Source organism: Empidonax traillii, unplaced genomic scaffold (genome assembly GCF_003031625.1).
Source record: "Empidonax traillii isolate 1590-97213 ecotype Southwest subspecies unplaced genomic scaffold, ASM303162v1 scaffold187:size1931383, whole genome shotgun sequence".
In the NCBI taxonomy this organism is placed as follows: domain Eukaryota; kingdom Metazoa; phylum Chordata; class Aves; order Passeriformes; family Tyrannidae; genus Empidonax; species Empidonax traillii.
Window position 1 is genome coordinate 1,866,427 of NW_020955380.1, and position 6,000 is coordinate 1,872,426.

The following is a 6,000-nucleotide window of genomic DNA, read 5'->3' on the forward strand; positions in this document are numbered from 1 at the left end:
AGGACAGAAGGCAACAAGGACACTGGTGTTACTACCACAGATCATCTGTAACTAATGCCAAGATCAAGTCACCTTTCTGAATTGAAATTACAAGTAACAGGTTGCCCAGAGGAGTTGTCCCATCCATGAAAGTGTTCAGGGCCAGGTTGGACAGGGCTTGGAGCAATCTGAGCCAGTGGAAGGTGTCCCTGCCCATGGCAGGGCGTGGAATGAGACGGTCTGTAAGGTCCCTTCCAGCCCAAACCATTCTGTGATTCTGTGAATGCTGATTTAAGTGTGAACCAAGCTCAAGTCCTCACCATAAGACCTTTGAAGGATCTCAGAACAGAAGAAGCAGAAGACTTTCAGTCACAGTGACTGAGTAAAAATGAGACCCTCCCTCAGCTCTGCCAAGAAGAGGCTGTGACTTACAAATATTCAAACCATAGAGAAACACTTCTCATTTGATTAACTGCCATAAATCAAAAGACATCTATTTGACATGTCAGGCAGAATACAAATGCAGGGACAAGCATCTCTCCCTTAACAGTGTTAATATAAAATAAAATCCAAACACAGTGGAGATAAAAATGGAGAGTAACTGAAGGAAATGTTTTTTTCCTTACAGGACAATCTGCCAGGGTACCAATGAATGATGTGTAATAACACCTGGAGTTTCTGTGGAAGTCTCCAAGTCCCAGACTCTGGCTCTGAAATAATGGACTGCAGGCCATAAACGCAATGCTGGCTGTGGCTCCATAAGGTCTTGTGCTAAAAGGAGAGGATTTATTCTTTGTAAGAAAGACAGGATATTAAAAATGAAGAACCAGTTGAAGGCTGATGCCCAGTTTCCAGACTACTGGACAGAGCTGAAAGGCTGCCTGGCAAAATCCTCTGCACCACCAGGCTGGGCAGTTGTATTGGTTTGAACATTTCTAGAGCAGTAGATATTTCAGAAAAGAAAGACATTCTAGAGTAATTGTAAAAGCAAGGACCTTCACTCTCAAACACAAAAGAGCAAATAGGAAGCCCATTCCATCACGTACAAGGGGAAAATCTCTGCTAATGCAAAACATTTTCCTAAGCATGATCCTTTAGGAATTCTTTGGCAAATAACTTAGACAACTACTCCTTACCCTTGCCTGAAAATGCCTAAAAAAAAAAAAAAAAAAAAAAAAAAGGCTTATAAGCATATGATTTACAGATTGGATACAAACCTGTGAACAATCTGAAGTTGCAGGCACATTTTCTAGTTCTTTTACCAAAACTGCAGCAAGTCCTTAGCTATGAATGGATGAAATGAGGTAACGGATAAGGTATTGATATAAATTGTTATGGTAGAGTAGAATTCACGTTATCTCTTTTAGGTATCTCTCAGCTCAGGGCACTGAAGGCAGCAGTTCTGTTTGAAAGGAGTAGAAGTGCCTTCTTTGGAACAGACATTCACCTGTGTTGCCTTCCCCACTTTCCTCCCTTACGAAACACCATGGTCCTTTGGTTTTATTTACAGTATTTATTAGTGAGTGGAAGACACCTGCCACATACTATGATCATTTATATAATTTTATATAGGGCACACATCAGGCAAAATAAAGGCTCTGTTAAAGTTTGTGGCCAAGCTGCTAATGCTGCCTCAAGAAAATGAATATACCTGCACCAGTCAACAGTGGTTGCAAGAACAGGCAGACACTGCCATATAGTATTGGTGTAATCAGTGACACGCAATCTCCAGTCCAGCAGGCAGTATTCAAGAACCCCACATGGGAGGAAAATACTACCCACAATCATCTACCTTGGAACAGCCAAAACAGGCAGTATAAAAATACAAACTATAAAGCAAAGCATATTTATTAAACAAGCTAATCCGTGACTCAAAATGTGTCAGCTGACAACAGTGACTCTCCTCAGCAGAGGTTTTCAGGGTATGTTAGAGTAACCAGACACTACTTGCAAGTTAATATTGCTTACATGAATCTTAACCTTGTCTTGTTACTCCATTATTGATTGTTTATGATGTTGTGTTAGTAGAAACATTCTATGTTGAGGACTATTTAAATGCCTCTGCTCTAGAAAGTAAACCCCATCTATTTAAGAGAAGCAACCCTTCCCAGTAGTGTTAATAATATTATTGTAATGCTATTGTTGTAGTATTACAACCTTCCAAGGTTTCTAACACAGCAATGCATTCAGAAAAATGTTACAACCCTCCTCTTCTGTCAGTCTTTCCAAGTCAACAGCTGTAAATTGATACTGTCACTGCAAAAAAAGCTCCCACTCACCCTTCCATTCAGAAAGTTTCAGCGTTACAAATCTGGACGTGCCAGGAGATTTGATACTCTGCTTTTGCAGTGCCAGTGCTTCGCTGCACGTGTTCACGCAGATGTCTCATCAGCCATCTAATGAGAATCAGGGCTCCCTAAAGTATTGCTTCTGGATGCTTCTAGCACATTCAGCTCTAAAAATTCAGTGTATTGCTGTTCATTAGCAGCAGTTACTCAACAGCTGCCAATGGGATTATATTAACTCCCGTGGTACAAGGTCAATAAGCTCAACTATTTCTGTTGCTCAACGTGTTCTTCCCAGGAGCTCTTAAAAAAACAAAGCAAAAGGCTTCAAAACGGGCTGCACAAGAAGGGAGTTGCCAGAGCTTCGACCTTGAAACACCACCTACTAAATGGGAAAATTAAGAGAGACCACACAACAAGGTTCAGGTCAGGGGCAACAGCAAAGCCCCACACATGGCACAGCTCTGCCTTCCTTTGCTCTTTTAAACAGACTAGTTCTTGTCTCAGCTCTGCAGGACTATTGATATGATTTGATGGCCCCTTTTCCATAACCTTCTCCTTTAAAAACACATCTTCACACAGGGACACGCTCCTGGAACAGCTTTCCACTGAAGAACAGACTATCATGAAGCCTGGAAGGGCTGTTCTTAAACTGAGGGCTCTGGCTGGGCTGGAGCCTCTGCAGGAACAAGCAGTTGAGTGTCTTGATTTGCTGAGCTCTGCACTGCAGACACTGTATTTCCAGCTCTGGCACGGGATAATTAAATCCAGTAGCCACTATTCTAGTTCCCACTCGGTTACTTTTGGGGATGGCAAGGACAAGAAGTGCCTCTGCAGACCATCTACAGGATTCACACAGGTTGCAGGTGCTCTGACAGCATTTGGGGACTGCCAGTTAACACCTGGAAATTGGGATGCAAAGAGCTGCTGTGCCTACAGCCTGACCCTGAAGTGCAGCCCAGCAGATGACACGTGCCTAAGGCTGTTTCCTACTTCAGAAACCCACAGGCTTTACAGGGAACCAAATTACAATTCACAGTTCCTCGTTATAGTTGACTTCTCTACCGTGCAATCACTCACAACAAACCAACATTATCAATTCTTATCTAAAACACAGAACTCCTACTGAGTTGTCAACTGAGGATTTAAAAGTTTTGAGCTTGAGGCTTTTCTTCAGACATTTGATAGTAGAGAATCACCTCTGCTGAAGAACTTCCTAATTCTAGCAAAATTATGTGTCCAAGACAGTTCTCAGGTCTAATTTCAGCAGCTTGGCTTTGTTTGAGTTCCTTTAATTCTCTATAAACAAGATGCACCTTTTTTTTTTTTTTTTTCCCCTTCTCCTTTCTCTTGGTTTCATATTCCAAGCTCGGGAGGGAAAGGAAAAAACTTCACCAAGAAAAACCCAAACATAAAACCCCCCAAGAATTTAAAACAGTGAATATAAGGAAAAGGCCAAAGAGTGTAATTTATACCTACTTATTATCAGGGCCAGTCCCATTCACCTCAATGTCACTGGTGATCTTCTCTATTTATTCTATGAATATTCTGTCTAAAATTTGGCAATCTCAAATGTGTTGGGTTGACTGTACTCAACTAGCTAAACTAATCTAAATTCATTCAACACTAGAACAGATCTCTTCCTTATGCCTTCAGTCCCAAAACAAACCTGAAAGAGCTGTCAAGTCTCCTAAGCTGAGTGCAGTTAATGGAGATGGCAAAATTCGAAATATTTTAATTTATTAAAAGGGTCCATCCAAGTCTGGTTTAGGAAAACAAATCAGCTTGAAGCCATCCCTGACTGTTACACTGACAGACATCGTGCTTTGCATCACAACTGCGTTAAAAAGCTCACAAATTCGATGGTAAAAATAAGTCTTCATGAAATATGTTCTGAAATTGAAAACCAAAAGATGTTGAAAATTCAAAAAAATTTCAGTCTTTGAAACAAGATGTCTTATATGAATGATGCTAATTTTAACCCTCTCATTATCCTCCTTGTAAGGAAATTCCTACCACACCTCAAATGAAAACCAAGATCCAACCACATGACTTGACCAAGATCACAAAGCACAGACTTGTTTGTCTCCAAGACAGCTCAGGCAACAAAACAGGAACCGAATCTCAATATATCCCATGGCCAGAGCTGCATCATCTTCTGCAGCTCAAAATGCTTTAAATCAAGAGCTTTACCACAGTTTCTCAAAAGGACAGACCCTCCTTCACTGCCACCATGGATTTTTGAATGCCCCATGAGATTTCAAGTCTCTTAATAGCTTAAGAGACTTTGGGACATAACCAGAAGAAGGAAACAATATGAAAAATATCAGGTATGGAATTAAAACTCTTTTATCTTTAGATAAAATTGCTTTAAACATTACATATATTTTGTTTAGAACCGTTAATAGAACAAAACTTCCAAGGATCTGCAACATGTTCTTTGTCTTGTGCTTAAAAAATACCCCAAGTCTGTAGCAGCCAATAACATTTTACTAATTGGGCACAACAAACTTGGTGGGTTTTTTAATCCCTTGTTACGAATGTATTCTAATTATTTCAAAAATTACACTGTCTTTAGTATTACTTGGGGTTAGTGGTGCAACGCAGCTCTTCAACTACTTCTGGTACTGTTAATCGAGGATTATGGAGTTTTAATTTCTCTCTTTCTACCTCTGTCTTGTATTCTGTATTCTCTACATAAATACATGACTGCTTTAATTTAGTTCCAGTATTCGCCAACTCCTACAATATTTTTTTGGCCATGACTTCTGGTGCTTTTCTTTATATCCCAAATTTTAGAATCATGTAAGATTGGTCATCTAAAACATGTTCTTGTTCAAGTGTAAAAGAAGAGACTTGAAAAGGTCGAGCAGATCAGAGTCACAAAGCTCAAAGTCAAAAAAAGAAACTTAGTATTATTGCAATATTTTTTAAAACATGGTACCTCCAAGACACTTTTTAAGAAACATCTTTAAGAACCAGATTCTTTGGTTTTGAATAGATTTGGAAATAACTTAATTCTTCTACCAAACCAAAAGCTTAATTAAATGCTTTGGATAAATCAAATACTCAATCCACTTCACAAAAAACCTGTCCATCATCTCAATTTTTTTTGCGTATATGACAGTTGAGGTATCATACAGCAGCAAAGGCAGATAAATGTGCTTTTTTTCTTTAATTCTCCTTAAAAGCTACAAGAAATATTTTCCTTGAGTAAAATGGTTCATGTCTCACGTCATACTTGCCTTTTTTGTAAGGTTTATGCTCTCTCTGCACAACTCAGCAAAACAGTAAAAACTTACTGTGAACCCTTAACTTCACCACCACCTCTCTGACAGCCCTGCAGAGCACAAGGCTTTGCAGGAAGGAGACAGGACAGGTAGATTGGGGAGAGAAAAATGGAAGATGTTTATAAGAGCTCTTCTATGGAATATGTTTCCCCTCAGTTTTGGCAAAGGTGAATTTTTTTTTACTGTTTCTTAACTTCCCGCTCAGAGGACAAACCCTTTGCAATCACTGCAGCTGAACCAATGAACTAATAACCTCTGTAATCATTTCTGAAGTCTTATTCTCTTCTTTTTTTTTTTTTTTTTTTTTTTTTTTTTTTTTTTTTTTTTTTTTTTTTTTTTTTTTTTTTTTTTTTTTTTTTTTTTTTTTTTTTTTTTTTTTTTTTTTTTTTTTTTTTTTTTTTTTTTTTTTTTTTTTTTTTTTTTTTTTTTTTTTTTTTTTTTTTTTT

At 38.5% G+C, this 6,000-nt stretch overlaps 1 protein-coding gene across 1 annotated transcript in view; it reads right to left on the bottom strand.

Annotated features, from left to right (window-relative positions):
* The window catches only part of CENPP (centromere protein P), a 118,761-nt gene that overhangs the window by 75,065 nt on the left and 37,696 nt on the right, over positions 1-6,000 (bottom strand). The window lies entirely within an intron of this gene.